Source organism: Hipposideros armiger, unplaced genomic scaffold (assembly GCF_001890085.2).
Source record: "Hipposideros armiger isolate ML-2016 unplaced genomic scaffold, ASM189008v1 scaffold_1, whole genome shotgun sequence".
In the NCBI taxonomy this organism is placed as follows: Eukaryota; Metazoa; Chordata; class Mammalia; order Chiroptera; family Hipposideridae; genus Hipposideros; species Hipposideros armiger.
The window spans coordinates 1,976,663-1,995,900 of record NW_017731351.1 but is presented as its reverse complement, the minus strand read 5'-3'; positions in this window follow the sequence as shown (position 1 = coordinate 1,995,900).

The following is a 19,238-nucleotide window of genomic DNA, read 5'->3' as shown; positions in this document are numbered from 1 at the left end:
ATACCATTGGCTAAAGAAAGTCACATGGCCTGGCCCCAAGTCAAGACCAGGAAGTAAACTCCCCAACTGCAGAGTCACGTGACAAGGGGGGGTACTTACAAGGAAAGGAGTAGAACTGAGAACAACAATACACTCTCTCAACCCGGATGAGATGAAGAATATGTGCATGCCTCTGGGAGGCTAATAATTTGGCATCTTTGAGAAGCAGTGTTCTTTAATATTTATTTAGTGGAGATGGAGAGAAATGAATGTCTATTGGAACATACTGTGCAAAGAAACACTGACTCAGTAATTTACCTTTGCTTGTCAATCCAGTGTTAATATTTGGGGGGGAAAAAAACAACAAAAATAGTGGAGAGTGCAGGTTCTGAACCAGGTTGCTTGGATGTAAATATCAGCTCTGCCCCTTACTAGCTGTGTGACGTAGGTCAAATCATTTAACCTCAAGTTAGATATAATTATTATTAATATGGCTGCTGTACTTTCTTTGGCTTTCTTTTTCCATATGCCAAGCCAGACAAATCCGTAGGAAGCAAAGTATTTCAACTTTAGTCAAAAAAGAAATTGTACTTCAATAAACTTGCATCACTCAGTTTTTTGGAATTTCAGCTTATTGCAACTGATTTTTATCTGCTTATAACTGCAAATGTTCATTAAAATATTCATAGAGCTAGGTCTGCAGTAGAGAAGGGTGTTTACGTGAGTGTATTATAAGCTTCTAATAGAGGATGAATTTAAAATTTGATAATTTATTTCAGTGTTATTTTAGCACTTTACAGACTGGCTCATCATACAGCTGTTGGCATGACTTTTCCCTTAATCTTGTTCTGGTTGTTCTGGTCCCAGACAAGGAAAGAAAGCTGAACTCATTTAAAACACTGATCATTCAGGGAGGACGCTGACCGCTGATCCATGAGAGGCTCTGAAGCACCACTGGTCATAGAAGGACATGAACTCTTCCAGCTATTGAGTTGGAAGGGGTGTTTGTTTATAAGCTGCTTGGAGTGGGAGATAGCTGGCAAAAGGCGTATTTGAATAATGAAGCTAAATTATTCTATAAGGAAAAGAGGGTTTTCTCAACAGAAGGACTTTAGTTTTTTTTGTGTGAGATATGAAAATTTGGGACCAGGGCTGAATTGCTAGAGACAATAGAAGAAGCTGGCTGTGTTCTCAACGGCAAGCAGAGAAGGACCATAACGACTGAGATGTTCTCTCCTGTAAAACGTGGTTAAAGATTGAAATAGGTTTTGTTGAAAGCAACACCAAAGTTTTACGCCTTTTCAGTCAGCCATGTGTCTTCGTTTGTCTCTGCTGTGTGGCTTACTTTCCCCCTTTTCATGTCAGTCCTGCTGATTTGATCTTGGACCAAGGGAAAATGAAGACATGGAAGCTGTGGCAAGTGCCTTCTCAAACATTTATTAAACGGTTATTAGGTTCTAGATATTCTTCTGGAAACTAAAGAGGAAAAAAACCCAATTTTTATTTACAAGCTGATAGTTTAATAATAGAGTGTACCATGTATACCTATTACCTCCATCTAGTGTGAGAAATTTATTGACGACTTGGCTCCTGGCTAACGTACTCATCTCTTCTATAACTCCTGATGGGGAAGGTCATTGAGAAGACATGACAGCACGTTTGACCTGCAAGCTGGACCCAGGCAGCTGGAGGCTCTGCACTCCCTCCCGCTCCTTGGAATGTGAGCTCCACTTGACTTCACATAGAAGCCGTCCCAGGACCCAGCACTGAGGTCGGAATGTGCTGGTGAGACCGTTGGGCTGGGTGTGTGTGACTGGCCCCAGTCAAGGCCTCTGTGCAAACTTTTAAGGTTCTAGCAGGCAGGTGCGGAAAACAACTCATCTCACAAGCCTTGTAAGCCAGTTCCCTTGTTTATGAAACCTGCCACCGACCAATCTAGAGTGGTCTGCCTTTTTCTCCAGTCTCTCCCTGTCCTCCAACTTTGGGGGCCAGTTTCAGATTATACCCAGAAAGCTCCCGAGGAGTTTGCAAAGCAACAACTGCTTCCATCATTTTGATAATAACCACTTAGACAATCTGCCCATGTACTGGCCAGTCAGTGCCTCGACTTCCTCACTTCCTGTGACCCTGTCCTTCTCATCACCCGCTTTTGGGGTCATACCCTCAGTCCTGTTGTTGGCGACACTGGTCCCACCACCACAATATCAGTTTCAAGCATCCAATGTGAAACCGTCACTTCCTATCTTTTAGCTCACCCTCCCTGGTATTCCCACGTCATTTGTCCTTGACCCTACAAGGACTTCAATCTATTGACCGTCCCCAACTTCCACAGCGCGTTTTCACAGTCCGTTCCCCCCAACCATTCCCCAGCCATGTCCTCACTCCTTCCCTTGCCTAGCTTTGAGTCTAGAGCCTTTCATCACTCTCTCGCATACACCCACAACTCCCCTGCTTTTCTCTTACCTGACAAAACTCTTACCCTGGTAAACATAACTCTACTTCATTTCATGACTAGAGTCCCACAGCTGAAGGTGGCTGAGGGAAATACCCCACTATGCTTCCCAACACAGGTCTCTTTAGATTTATGAGACCTGTGAGCACTCAGCCTGTGGAGCAATCCTACGGTATTTCTCTCATAAATTCATTTTCCTTCTCTCTCAGGCAATAATTTTACACATTATACTCTCCTTTTAAACTTCTAATACTTCTTATCTTATCCTTCTTTTCAGCTGATGACAGAACTGCTCGGATGAGAACTGCTTCCACTTCCCATCAGGAACTCTGCCTAAGTCTTGACTCCTTCTGCTTTCCCTCTAGTTTCCATAGATGAGCTGCCCCTGCCTCTCCTGCAGCCAGCTCCTCTGCTCAGGCACTGCGGCATCCATTCCCTGTGATTTCCTGGCGTTCTCTGCACTGCAGCCTCCCATCTGCTCCGCTATTACTTATTTTTCCTTTTCTACTGGATCACCCCCATCAGCTTATAAATGTGGTGTAATGTTTTCTATTCTTAAGAGGAAAAATCCTTCCCTGGCTTTATTTTCCCTTTCTGCTACCACTCTATTTCTCTACCGTCTTGGCTGTCATGTTCCCTGAAAAGTTGCCTTGACTCGGTGTGTCTGTTTCTTTTCCTCTCATTCTTTTAAAAGCATACTTTAATCACATTTTTCCCATTCCTCCACTGAAATTGCTCTCATCATGCTCCCTGCTGACGTTTAGCTTGCCAAAGCCAGCGTCCGTTATTTGTGTTTGTCTCATTCAACCTCTCAGCAGCATCACAATGCTTTACTTGGCTTCTAGGAAGGACCCTAGATATCCATGTTTCCTTCTGCTTCACTGGTTGCGCCTTCTCAGTTTCCTCACAGATGTCCCCATTTTCCTATTTCTTGACCTTCCTTTTTTGACTCTATATTCCCTCTAGATGATTCCAGTCTCTTGTCCTTTAATAAAATTATAGGCCAATCACTCATAAATTTACAACTCCAGATCCAATTTCTCCCCCGAGTTTTAGACTTGTATATTCAACTGCCCTTCTGACTCCACTTTGATTTGTAGTAGGTACCACATCGTGGCACGTCACAACGACGGCTCCTGATTTTTTGCTCGCTTCCCTGCTTGTCCCCAGTTGTTTTCTTTTCAGTGGATGTTTGTATACTTCCCCAGTTGCTCAGGCCTGAAAGTCATCCTCCCCCATATCTAATCACCTAAGAAGCCCTATTGGCAGTTGCTCACTCTAAACATCTGCCTCAACCCAGCTATTTTGTCTACCTGCACTGCTAACACCCTTGTCCTAGCCATCTTCTTCCCTTTGTTGGATTATAGGACTCCCCTCCTGTCTTGTTTCCCTGCTTTTCCTCTTCTCCTGGAGTCACCCAGACTCTACAGAACCATCAGAGGGATCATTTCAAAATGTTAACAGGACCATGTTGTTCTCCTGCTTAAAATCATTCAGCATTGTAGGTATGGTTTACGCGGATGGGTGCGAGATCTTGGTCTACTTCCAAAGCTTGGTGAACATGATACATTTAAGTTTTAAATGATAAGTGTATGTTTATGTACATCAATATCTATGAATCTGTTCTCAGTAGTTTTTTTTTTACTAATATGGATTCACTTCAAGAAGAGAGTTTCTGATATATATATTTCCAACTTGCTTAGGAAAGAACATTTGTTAATTGAATTATTTGATTAAACTATTTGAATATAATAATATTTTATTATATGCATGTGGCATGATTGAACTTTCTCCTACTTTGGGCATTTTGGCTGTTTCTACATTTTACTACAAAAATAAAGATGTTATGAATGTCTTTGTGCAGATTGTAGTTAATATGTATAATTTTAGTGGGTCAAAGACTATATGCATTACATTTTAATCCCCTTCAACATATATATTTCTGGGGCTTTGTTCAGAAGCTGTGTAAAAAAGGATTGGGCACACTGCAGGGTCAGAACGAGAACAGAAAATTGTGGACTGCTCGATATAACTCTCTAACCTGGATTCTTCTCACTGTTTTCGTGAATTCTCTCTACTCTTGTACAAGTGCTCTTTGGAGAAAAGGCTATGATGTGGTGAAGAGTATTTCAAAGATTTTTATAGGTTCCTGGGAGCACAGGGGATTCTGCTTTATATTGGTGATGTGAGGTAGCTGCTGAAGCATGGAACAGAGAAGCAGGTGGGTCCTTCTGTTGAATCAGTAGCAGGAGCATCATCAGCTGAGTTCAGGCTTAACACTTGGGGTCCATGGATCTGCTTGTCCATGTCAAGAAAGGAGAGGCGAAAGTGATTGGTGCGTGTTGCCTGAAAGGAAGCTTACATAGAACTGGCTCGGTTCTCTGGCCTTCCTTTGTTGAACAGAGATGGGAACATAATTGGTGAGATGGGTACCGGTGAGCCTAAGTTGATCTATACACTAAAGAGCCTTTCTGGTAGGGCAGGGGAGAGAAAAGAGGAGAGCTGGATTGGAAGGAGCCCTGAGAGAGATGGTGGGAGGTTGCTCTTTGTGTTTGGAAAAGTTGAAAGAGAGATAGAAGAAGACCAATATAAGTTTTTCCACATCTCACGAGTGTTTCTAAGAGGCTGCAATAAAGATCTGAGTTGCTTTAATTGTTTTTCAGTTGTTAGACTCTTATTTTTTGGATAAGACTTCATTCAGTGGCTTGCTTCCAGGCAGAGTGAGTTGATCTGGATGAATGTGGGATATCATTATGGCCAGGAATATTTATCTTGGCGACTTTGAGTGGGGCTGAAGTTGAAGCACTGGCTGTTCCATTATTGCCACTGGGACTTAATTGTATCTGCAAGTTGGTGAGATCTAGGTAAACGTGGTTATACTTACAATTGCTGACATTTACAAACTGTCAAAAGAAGTGTGGATATCATATGGACAAAAGAGTATAGTCTGTGTTTTCAATTTATATTTTATTACAAACCACACTATTTTTAAATTAAACATTTTGTGCATTTTGATGAGCATGTGTATTTATGAATGCCAAGAAAAATAACAGTGATTTTATAACAGGCTTCAGTAAAAACTTAGTTAACAGCACAGCATTTAGAATTATGACTTACTTGACCAGATAGAATTCTGAAAGCTTGAGAAAAAAATTTAATAGGTTTTAAAAATTACAGTAGGTAAACAGGTTATGAGCCGAACACTTTATTATTTTAGTGATGATGACAATTAATTGTAACTATTTAAAAAAATAAGTATCTTGACAAATGTTTACTTAATTTGTCTTCACAGAAATAAGACTTCCCTTTTAAGTAGGAATATGTATATATGAAGTGACATAGTGCATCATGGTTTGATAGCAAATTAACAATATAAAGTGGGACTTTTGCAATTTTTTTAATAGATCCTGTTTACTGTGCCTCAGTGACATTGTATGTATCTGAAATGATGTGATTTAAATAAACCCAAGGCGTGATTGGAGTTTTGAGTCCTGAATTGCAGACCAAGGTGACTTGTTTGTTTTTTTAAGATGCAAAGAAGGTGAGCGTGTTCTGTGACCCTCCATCACCTGTGTATCCAGACCATCCAAATGAAAGATGAAGGAAGGGTCTGCTTTAATACCTTCGAACAACTGGTTCCTGAAATATCACGACTGGAGATTTTATGGTGTCACTTAGAACATGAAAGGGTTTCAGGGGAAAACGCGTCTCTTTGTGGATATGACAGCTGGTCTCGCTTGGCGGTGTGGTAGGTGACGGCCTCAGGCCATCACGTCCAGCTTGTCATATACCACCTGTAGGCCGCGCTCCATCTTTCCCTCTCAGAAACGCAGGCTCCTGAGTTCACCTTAGGTTCAGCTCAACAAGTATTTATTATTGCTTTAAATTCTGTTTTGGAAGAGACAGAATATTAACCATATCCATTTATTTTCAAAGTATGCATGAGCTTCTATGGAGAACACTAATGAAATAAGTTGCGTGGGCCAGCTATCAAGGAAAGTACAAATTAATTGGGAGACAAGATATATTGGGTTGTCGGAAAAGTCATGATGCATGTTTGCGACAGACGGCACTAGTTCATTTTTGGAAGTACTGGAGTCATTCGCATCTATGTTGTTGCTATGTCTTTTGACAGCTGACAGTTCTAGTTTCATTCTAAAAAAAAATTGAGCGATTTGGTTGAGTTTTGGAGATTTTACAACAAGTTGTAGATGGAAGACCAAACTGTGCATTTTTGCCACATTTTACTCTTTTACTTCCATAAAGGAAAGAACATGCATCAAGCTGTGAAAAGGTGCATAAAGTTTACAGTGACAATGCTCTACAAGGACGTCAGTGCCAATGATGGTTCACGAAATTCTGTGCTGGTGATTTTGATCTCAACAATGCTCCTGGGTCAGGGAAGCCCACAGAGGTTGATGACAACAAAATAAAGGCATTGATTAAGTCAAACCCACATTACATGACACCAGAGATTGCATAAATATTGAACATCCATCATTCAAGCATTTACGACCACCTAAAGAAGCTGGGATATGTAAGCAAGCTTGATATTTGGTTCCACATGAACTCAAAGAAGTTCATTTGACGGCACATATAAACATCTGCGATATGCTCATTAAACCTGAGGAAAACGATCCTATTTTGAAGTGACTGATAACTGGCGATGAGAAGTGGATTGTTTACAACAATGTAGTATGCAAATGGTCTTGGTCCCGACCTGATGATTCGCCTCAAACGACATCGAAAACAGACATTAATTAGAGGAAGTTTATGTTCTCAGTGTGGTGGGATTTTAAAGGTGTTGTGTTTTTCAAGCTCCTACCAAGGAACCAGTCAATCAATTTGAATGTGTACTGTCGGCAATTGGACAGTTTGAATGAATCCATCATCTGCAAAAGTCCAGAGCTTGTTAATTGTAAAGGAGTTGTGCTCTATTGTGACAACGTGAGACCACACACAAGTTTGATAACGTGTCAAAAATTATTGGAGCTTGGATGGGATGTGTTGCCACACCCACCATACTCACCTGACCTTGTGCCATCAGACTTCCACTTGTTTCACTATCTTCAAAACTCATTGCATAGTATAACATTCAATTCAGATGAGGCTGTAAATCAGCACCTTGTTCAGTTTTTCGCCAATAAAGACAGGTCCTTGTATGAACTAGGAATTATGAAGCTCACTGAAAGATGGCAAAAGGTTATCGAACAAAACAGGCAATATATCATTGATTGATGTTTGTTCTTTATATAAATAAATGACCTTTGGAAAACACAGACAAAATACGTCATGACTTTTCCAACAACCCAACAGAAACATAAAAGAGTCAAATAAAAAACAAATAAAAAACAAAGTCTATATCGTTGAGTTGGAAGATGAATGTTACATGTGAATGTTATTATAGGAATCCAGAGGTAGGAAAATGTGTTCCGGTAGGAAGTGGTTAAGTTGACATTTGACTCAAATGCTAAACTTGGGGCAGGCTTTCTATCAGGAGTGAATAAGGGGGATGGCTTTGTAGAGATGTGGAATCATAAATGAACAGAGCTAATAAGGAGGAAGTCTTTCCTCCTGGATGTGCAGTAGCCACAGCTAATGATATGAATACATCTGCGTTAATGCACCTCGGAGATGATTTTAGGGCAGACGTTGTGCTGTTGAGTTTGTTTTCTTATCCAATAGTAACCATAAGGGTGGGACTGTCGTGCCAGAAGCAAACGGAGACAGGCAAAATAATAGAAAGGGTAGTTTGCTGGCAATTAGGAGGTCAGAGTTTTAGTCCCTGTGCTGTTGCTTTACTTCTGTTAAAGCGACTTAAGATGAGTCACTTTCTTTCTGTTCATTTACAAGATAAAGCAGTTGGGCAGGATGCTTTTGTGGTCCCTTCCAACTCTAGGACTTTATGAGTTAGTTCACTAGTAGACTGGGAAAAGGTGTTTCTGGACGGAAGAACCTTTAGGCACCTATTAATTCATGCTGTCCAAATGACCTCTTGGTATATGCAATAGAGATAGAACTGTTCATCTTACACTCCAGAAAGATAGTGAATGTTCCAGGGGCCATTGCATTTTGCCCTTTCAGACTAACTAGACTGTTAAGTTTAGCAAGCCAATGTAAGATTTCCCTTTGGGTTACTCTACAAGAAGAATGAGGTTACTTTTACTCTTTTATAAGAGTACCCTTTGAGAATAAAGTGGCTTTAATGTTTCATAGGGTCAAACAATTCTCAACAGCCCAGAGTGCATTATTGTTATCATGGCTTAGCAGGTGTCCCTGAGCTAGAAGATTCTCTAAATATTTAATGTGAAACTCATGAGGACTTGTCTATTTTTCCCTCTTGGACCAGTCACATCCTTAGTATTTATTAAGAAATACACATGTATTCATATTTATAAAACTTCATTATCTAAATTTGGTTCTACTGTCAGCATCAACTAACATTTATTGAGCACACACTGTTTCCCTGGCATTTCATTATGCATTAGGGTCTTTTTTTAAAAGATTTTTGTTGGGGAATTGGGGGAAGGGGAACAGACAAGTTGCTGTCGTTTTGTTCTTCAGTCTAGTTGTGGAGGATGTTGCTTCACTGGCCCAAGTTGGCACCATCCTTGTGCTCTTCCCAGGTGAGGCAGATCAGTCTGCTGGCTTCTGGATGGCCGCTCACACTGGCTGTTGGCTACACATGGTAGCCCATGGCAACCCACTGCAGCAGGGGCTGCAGCCTCCACTGTCGCAGGCGACTCATGGCAGCCCAGCTCCAGGTTGAGCTGTTGTTCAGCATCTTAGCTGTAGAGGGCAGTGTCACTGGCCCTCATATGTGGGATCCGAACAGGGGCCCTCTGGCGTCCCAAGCCAGCTCTTAACCATCGCGCCGCTCGGCCGGCCCCCATTAGGCTCTTTTTTTTTCTCAAGGATCTGAAATCATCCTTTAAGGTTGGAAAAGGGAACTGAAACTGTGGGATAATAGTAAAACCCAATGACATGAAAGGTCATTGCAAGGTTTATATTCTTTTATCATCATTTGATATACTGTATTCATCTACATCTATATATAATATCTCATTCTATATTCAATTTCTACTATTATTTAAATGTGGCAGCTGTAACAAATTTGGATATCAACCACCTGCTGTATTATGCACATCTTTATAAACTTTTATTCTACAATCTGGAATATATCTAAAAATATTCAGAAGTAACTATATCATCATTAACTTGTCATATACAGTGACAGTCTTACAGAAATAAAAAAACGAAAGTGAACTGAATGAATTGTGAGCTAGGAGCCCCAAATTAGCCCCTAATTCTGTGTCTGACTGGAAGAGCTGTGTGGAGGCAGGGTGGCAACAGGGAGAACCTGGCTGTAGTTTCTCATGCATTATTCTCTGTGTTATGATGAAATTGCTTCCCATCAGTTAATGGCTTCCATCAGAATGAGGACAAAAATCTAGGATTCTAGTGTGGAAATGCATGAGTCACATATCCTGTATTCTGTGTACATAGGAGATGTACAACTACACCGTACTAAGACTTTCTTTAAAACCAGTGATAGTAGAATTTTACAAGTGACTTTAAAAAACAACAACAACATCCTTCTCTGAGTCAGTGCTGAGTATTCCACCAGCCAGATCTAACTGCCTTTTATTTTTTATAGTTTTTATCCTTATTGAAATCACTCTCTTAGAGGCTTTCAACACTGTTGGCCATTCTTCCTTTTTTAAACAAAAATTCCCCTTTTTACAATAAATGAACCCTGCTACTTATTAAAAACACTAGAAAATACAACTGAAAAAAATAAAAGAGGAAACTGACCCATAATGTTACCACTCAAAGAAAGTACCACTTCTAACAACGTAACATATAACCCAGTCTTTTCTTTCCAAGCACATACGAGTATTTTTTAAAAATGGAATTATGCTGTTCATACTGTTGCAAAACTACTTTTCTCATCAAACAACATGTTATTTACCATTTTCCATGTGATCAAATATTTCTTACAGATATAACTTGAACAGCCACAAATCAGATCTGTGCAAAAAATGAAAGGATTTTATAACTACATGGGCTCTCTTTGAGTCTAAACCTTTTTTTATTTTTATTTTTTATTTTTTGGCTCAGCAGCAAAAACTTAATGAGTCTTCAAGTTATTCTTGTGTTTTCCAATTTAAAACTCAGGCTCTTTTTTTGGCAGTCAAATTCAAGTACTACAGCCTCAGGTACTATGCAAAGTTTTTGCTCTCCCAATTTCTTCCCCTTCTTAAAGAGGTTTTCCCTCCCTTGTTTGTTCTCACTCGAAATTCAGGTGCTTGTGTTCATCTGAGGTTTCAGGAGAGGACGGGAAACCTGTGAAAGTCGGTGCTGAATGGGTGGTGGGTAGGATGTGTATCTCACCCGTGAGTTCCCTCTTGGCTGCTGCTTCTCACCAGTGTCTTTGCCTGTTTTGGTACCTGACCTAGGGATGGCTACTGCAATCATAGCCCAGAGGCAGCAGGTTGGGGAGGCCTCCACATATCTCCAGATGGAACGGCTCTTGTCCTTTTGTTGTCTCTGTGTAGCTGCTGATAACTCTGTTGGCATTGATAGATCTGTGAGCATCTTAGAGTACATGACAGGGACTGGGGGTGCCTGCCTGATCCCTGGTGAGGCTACAGGAAAAGGACTCTGATAGGACAGAGGCACGAGCATGCAGGGATAAAGACAGCTGGTGAAGGGCATTAAAAAGGTCAGTGCTCATCTCAAGATGAGGTGAGGCAGCTAGTGAAGCTGTTTTGGAGAATGGGGAAGGTGGAGGGGCTGTTGCATTCTGAGATGTTTTCTTAGTCCTTACAGATGCTGGGTGATGGTGGGTGAGGAGCACACTTGCTAAGATCAGATAGGTCTCAGAGACTTTCCTGTGATTTGTGCTGAAAGAGGACAGATAGGTGTGGAGTCCAGGAAAGATGGCACTACTAAACTTTATGAAAACTCCTCACGATCAGGAAAAACTCATGGTTGTTTTTTTTAAATTTATTAGAGTGACATTGGTCAATAAACTCATATAGATTTCAAGTGTACAATTCTGTAATACGTTATCTGTATATTGCATTGTACATACTTTAAAAAGGAATATTTGTCATGTTTCTCCATTTTAATTGATTTTTGCTCAAGTCCCTCTTCATTGAATTAGTTTCCTTTTCATTCAAAGTTTTTAGGTGTGTATTTTTAAAAATTTCTGAGGTTTGAATTTTATCAAATCATTTTCTGTATCTATTGAGATGGCAATATGTTTCTTTTTCTTTTAATATGTAAATGCAATAGCTTACATTTATAGCTTTTATAATGTTAAACTTGCTCTCATTTCTGGAACAAAATATGATTTGGTTCTCATCTATCATTTTTTTAAATACTATGGTATTCAGTTTCCCAATATTCTGTTTGGTAATGTTTCTTCTATATTCATTTGTGAGGTTGGACTAAAATGTTTCTCTTTCTGTCTTTGTCTGGTTTTGGTATTAGTGTTATACTAACCTTATATAGAGTTATCTAAGCATTACCTTTTTTTTTCTATTCTCTGGAAGAGTTCATAACATTTTACAATAATTTGTTCTTTGAAAGTTTAATAATATTCATTGATTAAATACTTGTATGTGCTGCCAGTTTCTTTGTGTGAAAAATTTAACTCCTGATTAAATTGCTTTATAATTTTAGTTTCTTAAGGGAACTATTAAGGCTTTTCATTTATTCTTGAGTTTGTTTTTGGTAAGCCACATTTTCTTGGATTTTAGTCATTTTATGTATGTTTTCAAATTTATCAACATAAAATGTTTATTATGTTATCATCCTTTTATTTCTATCATGTCTGTGGTAAATCCTCCTTTTCTAATATTATTTGTTTATTTATTTATTTATTTATATTAATAATGTCATTGAAGTTTGCCTATTTTTATAGTCTTTTCAAATGATTAATTTTAAACTTTCTATGTTGAAATAAATTTATACTTTCAAAAAGTGGCAATGATAGATCCCTAAACCTAAACCTAACCCTGTCCCTAACCCTAATCCTAACCCTGTCCCTAAAGCTAACTCTACCTGAGTCCTCTCTCTAACCCAAACAATAACCCTAGCCCTGTTCCTAACCCTAATCCTAACCCTAAAACTAACCCTAACCCTGTCCCTAACACTAACCCTAACCTTACCCTAAACGTGTCCCTAACCCTATCCCAAACCCTGTCCCTAACACTAACCCTCACCATAACCCTGTCTCCAACCCTAACCCTAACCCTGTCCCAACCCTAACCCTAACCCTAAAATAAAAAAAAGGAAAAAAAAGTGGCAATGATAATACAGAGACATTTGCTTTATCATTCATCGACGCTCTTCACACACACACACACACACACACACACACACACACACACTTTATTTTTTATGAACTATTTGAAGGAAGGTTGTAGTGTATCATGCTTATTTAATCCTTAAAACATTAGTGTGATTTTCCTAGGAACAGGGTGTTCTCATCTACATGTAGATGTGGCTCATCTACAGCCACAGTATAGTTATCCAGTTCAGGAAATTTGATACAGTTCTTTGATTTAATCTATCATCCACATTCCATCTAAAGAACTTAAACTTGGCTATTATATTTTTTATTCTATAATTTATATTTTGTTTTTAAATCTACTTGGTTATTGATTATTCATTTTTAAAAACAGCTTTATTAAGTTATAATCCATACACTATAAAATTCACCCAATGTGAATGTGCAGTTTGATGATTTTAGGAAATGTGTACTGTTGGGGAGGGATCACTGCAACCCAGTTTTAGAACAGGTCCATCAACCCAAAAAGTCCCTTGCCTTTCTTGCCTCACTCTAGCCCTGGCCCTGTCAGAGATGCTCTAATCCACTTTGCACTTCTTCATCTACTGTGGATATCAGGTTCGTCATGCATCTCATGCCAGTGGCCCAAGATTCAGTGTCCCGAGGCTTCTTTAGTCCCTTTTTAGATCCCTGGCTCAGCACAGAAGTCTGAAGTTCAGTTCTGTTCTCAAGCAAGAGGCCTCAAAGCTCAGTTTGCTGATATTGGTGACATATAAGAATTTATATTTCTGGGCACTGTGGCCTTTGAATTGCTTATAGCTCATTTCCATTCAGCTCAATGTTCCTTTTAGTTCTTTGTTTCAGAGCCCCATTATGTTATTATACACCATCAATGCATTGAAAGAAAGGTTATTTACCTTGGATTTAATTTTATTATAGTGAGAGGAGCCCTCAAAATATGTAGCCAGTGGTATGTTTGAAATAGTGATACCTGATTTCTTTAGAGGCAATCATTTTTATGTTTCATTTAACTAGAAAAATATACCTTTAACATTAAAAAAAATAGAATTCATTCTCCCCCCCCAAAATGATTAGTAGATGAAAAGTGTAGGCAATAGGCTGAGTAATAAATATTTGCCAAATGATTGATTTGACCTTAAGTAATAGAATAATTTTTATTTTGACTCATTCATTGGTTCTCAAAATAGGACCGTTAAGTGCTTGGTGCTTTTCTTCCTTGACTGTAATTTAAGCCCCTGCTAAGCAGGTGAGCCTGACCATGCTCACAGAATGCTGATTTGCTTTCTGAAGGTACTTTGCTCACAAATAGGGTTTCTGGTTGTGGTACACGCTCTGAAGCCCAAGAAAAATGAAATGTGAAGCCTTCCTTACAAGGTAGAATAGAGTTAGAATTTCACCCTAAACCTGTGGCGAACAAATACTCTAATTTTGAAACGTTCTACTTCAGTGATAGTAGAAATAAAAAAGTTGATTTAATTAAGAAACCAATCTATGTTTTGTTGAACTATCTAAATACTTGTTAGAGATTAACAGGAGAAAGAAACTTAAAATGATCTTTTTAAATCTATTTGAAGAATAAAAGCAGACCTAGCTGGCCCAGGGTCCAGTTCCCTCTAATAACATGGACTCTCTCTGGGCCCCAGCGTCCTTCCCTATAAAAAGAGGCTTTGGACAGAAGGGTCTCCAAGGTGACCAGCCAGGGATACTATGTACAGCCTCTTCACAGGCATCATGAAACACAGCTGGAGACACACAGACCTGGCTGGAATCAAGATTCTGCCACTGCTAGTACCTGAGCTTGAAATAGTACCTAGCATGCTGGCTGCCCTTAGCTTGGACATAAGAAGATGGAGATAATAACTGCCTTACCTTATCAGGTTGTTTGGAGGACTGAGTGAAATAGTGCATGAAAAGTGCTTAGCAGACTGGTGGCTACAGAGCCGATGCTGAATGAATATAATTGATATTACTGTTATTCTTGTCTTGGTTCAGGGATCTTATGCCACATCACTTATAGGCGTGGATCTTCACACCTGCTTTTAGGCGGTGCTATGTATCTCATAATTGAATGAGAGAAATAAGATTCGTTATACAAATTTTTGGAGTAGTTGAAATTTGAATATTTGAGGTTATGTTGCAGCCACCACATTGAGGAGTCATTTCGTAGGTTAATTCTAATGGGAATTCTCTGCCAATAGAACTAAGCCAATCAAATTATCATAATTCAGGGGGGAAACATGAACATTTTGGTGAAAAGCATTGTTTCCTAATGTAGACATAACCAGATGTTCATTTTAAATGATTGAGACGACCAACTCTATCACATTGTTCATCTTGTTACTTAAATGAGAAATGACTGTACATCTCATTATACTGTGCTCCTGGTTTGTGATGACCTACGGCGAGTACAATGTGAATGTGGCCTTTTGTTCACTTCCCAGCACCACTCAGTGGCTGGCATAGAGTAATTGGTTTAGCTTGGTCATTTACGTTCATTTCAATCTCCATGAAGCTACAGAAACGGTTCAGAAAAATGTTCTGACAGGACAAGAGTTAGAATATTGATTGCGATATCTCTGGGACTTGGATAAAGGGTGGTTTTCTCCTAAAAACTTTGGTAAATGCAAAAAAGATTTATATATATATAAAATGTATATGTTATATTTATATATAATATATGATATTAATATGCATATTAACTATAACATATAAAAGATTTACATATAAATTATATTATATTATATTATATTACATTAATTATATTATATTATTATACTATATTCTATCATATTTATTATATATAAATTTATCTATCTAGCACATGGAGCTGTTTTGGGAATAATCAGCTTGAAGCTATCAAGAGAGTTTTGTGATTGCCAGGTAATTGACTTCACTTTCGGGCCAGGACAAATTGCATTAGTTGAGTTGATCACAAATAATAGTCTCAAGCACCACTACATTATGTGAATAATTACCTCAGGAACACAATACTATAATTAAGACTCTGGTTCTAAATCATACTTATCCAATTTGTTCTTGCTTCTTGCTAAGTGAGGTATCTCAAGTGGCTTACGCTTAGCAGCTAGCGCTGTAGGGTTGTTACTGGAGGGTTGAAAAGAGGAAGCGTCCTGCTGGCCTGTAGAGTGATTGCAGGGTACAGTCTTGAGAGATAGGCAGGTGAAGCACCTTAGTGAGGTGCAGAATGACGCATTAACAGCAGGGAAAACTGAACCCCGCGACTGAGCAGTCTCTGAAGCCAATTCCAAAAAGGCACCATAAACCTCTATTTTCACCCCAAATTCTGATGGCTTTTAAAGCAACTAGTGGATCTGGGACATTTTTGCATTCGGACCCCAGTGATTTTTTTGAATGATGGAATAAGTATGTTCCCTGGGTGAAGGATGGTGGTTTCTCATCCTTTTTCCTCTTCTCTCCCTGCATGACACAGCATGTGGTGGGCTGGAAAATACCCTGGATTCCAGTCAGAGGAGCTGGGGTTGTTACTGGGTTCCTCTACTAACCAGCTAAGAGATGCAGATGAGCAAGGTAGCCCTTTGAGTCTTGGTTCTTTGTGTGGAAAAGGGGATTATTAGGATTATTAGTAATTTTTTACTTTATTTTAGCCGAGCCATCCTGCCACCTGTTGGCAGCTCAGTGGCAGCTCAGCTCAGGCCGGGAATCGAACTGGTGACCCTGTTGCTCAGAGCTCAAACTCTTGAGCGAGCTCCTAATCAACTGAGCCACTCGGCCAGCCTGGATTATTAGTATTTTTTAATGAGGTAATTGGGACTAGTGTGAGGATAGTATGAGATAATGAATGTGAAATGTTTTATGCAAATAATATTTTAAAAATACTACCATAATTTTATCTCTTTGTCTAATTAATCGACTTATCCACCCACTCCCAAGCCACTCATCCCCTTGACTTTGGACCTTCCCACCCTGACCATGCCTTTTTGCTGCCATCTCAGGATTCACTTCCCATCCCTAGCTGTGTATGGTGTGAGGAAGGAATCAGGTTTTTTTTTTCTTTTTCTTTTTTTAAAATGGATATACAATTATTCCAGGACTATCTACTGAAAATACTATCCTTTCCCTATAAAATTACCTTGGTAGCTGTAAAAAATTCAATTGAGCATATTAATGTAAGTATTTCTGCACTGTGAATGTCTACTGTTAATATCAATACCGTACTTTCTTGATTACTGTAGTTTTAAGGAAGTCTTGAAATCAGGCTATATAAACCAAGTCTTCTGACTTGGTTTGTCTTTGATAGAATCATTTTGATTATTCTAGGTACTTTGAGCTATTGTATATATATATATATATATATATATATATATATATATATATATATATATATATTAGAATTGACTTGCCAGTTTTTCCCAAAAGCCTATTGAAAATTTTAATGTAATTGCATTTAATTTATAGACCAATTTGGGAGAGAATTGCTATCTTAACAGTGTTGAGATTTTAATCAGTTAAACTGTTATCTCTGTTTTTAAAGGTGTTTTTAAATTTTTCTCAGCAATGTTTTCAGTTTTAATTGTAAAGGTTTGCATATTACTTATTAAGTATTTTATTTTTTACTTGAATTTTTGTTAGTATTTTATTTTATTGTAGAATTTTTAAAATTTAATTTTAAATTGTTTGTTACAGATCTATAAAAATATAGCTAATTTTTATATATTGATTTACTATTCTGTGACCTTGATAAATAGACTTAGGATTACTTAGGATTGTCTACATACAGGATCATGTTGTCTACAAGAAAAGAATGTTTTTGTATGTCTACTATTTCTTTTTCTCTTTTTCTTGTACTAGCTAGGAGCATTAGCAAAATATTGAATAAAATTGGGGAGAACAGATTTTTCCCTGACTTGTTCTTCTCATATTAGTCTGAAAGCATTCTAGTTAAACATGGTTAGCTGTACGTTTTTTCACAAACGCTCTTTATTTGGTTGAGAAAGTTCCCTTTCATTCTTAGTCAGCTAAGAATTTTTAGTGTCAGTGGGTACTGTATTTTGTCCGATTCAGTTGGCTAATATTTTGTTAAAGATACTTGCATCCATTTTAATGAAGGATATGGGGTTTTAGCTTTCCTTTGTTCTGATGCCTTTGTCAGAGTAATAACAGCCTAGTGAAATGAATTAGAATTTCTCATCTACTTTTTGATTGATTTTTGTATTGGATTGGTATTATTTCTTCCTTAAATGTTTGGTAGATTCCATCAGACAAGTCGTTTGGGCCTGATCTTCCCTGGACACTCCAGGCTCATTCTCACCACCCTGTTTCACTCTCTGCCACTCAGTCTACGAGGATCCTTTTTCAGTTCCTGAAACACATACCTTCCCTGACTTCCTAAGAACCATCCTGTTACATGCTTTCAAGTACACCATATCTTGTCATGGCTCCTATCATGTAGCTACTTGTTTGATGTTTTCCTTCCTGATGTGTAGGCTCCATACCCAAGGACCTGTGCCTGTTTTGTTCACGTGGTACCAACAACCTCTCATGGAATACCAAACATGAAGTGACTCTCAATAAAATTTGTTTAATAAATGAATGCAAAGAAATACAAGTTCATACTTCTTCACCATATTGCACTTACGTACTGTTTCAGACTCACTACATGACTATTAAGAATAGAGAGTCACAACATTCTATAATCACATTAGTCTAAAGATAATAACTGTAAACAAGAGTAAACTGTTTTAGAGGCTTTTCCCCTCTAAACTGCTTCTTGGCTGCAGACAGATCTCTCTATCTATAGCTCAGCTCTTTTAACATTTCTCACCTCTTTCTGATGTTTTATAACTCTTAGTTGGGGTTGGGTAGGAAGTTATAACTCCCACTATTTGGCAACTTCAGCTGGATATTTCTTGACAACTTCCCTGAAGGTCTTTGTTCTGCTCAGACACAATGCAATTTTCATTCTGTTCCATATGGAAGTTTCTCCCTTTAGGGCTGAATATATGCTGTATTCTATTGGCCAGCTAAAATATACAGGCAGTGAGTGACACCAGCAAATTCCACATAGGAGCTGTAAGACCTTTAGCAAGTTTCCAAACCTTTCTACAGTTTTCTCACCTATAAGATGGTACAAATGATAGCACCTACTATGTAAAGTATAAAGTGCTTAAAAGAATATTTGACACATAAAATAAATGTTAGCTTACATTTAAAATCTGAGTCTCTAGTTAGTTGCTCTGGCTATACCTCCCAGTTGCCCCCGACCCCAAATTACAGGACCTAATTGTCTCTTTTTGTTTTTTAAGAATAGGACCTCCTTCTTCCAAAGTAGTCTGTTGGCTACTTTCTTTTTTTTTTTAAAGATTTTTATTGGAGAATTGGGGGGATGGGAACAGTGCTGGGGAATTGGGGGAAGGGGAACAGACAAGTTGCTGTTGCTTTGTCCTTCAGTCTAGTTGTGGAGGATGTTGCTTCACTGGCCCAAGTTGGCACCATCATTGCGCTCTTCCC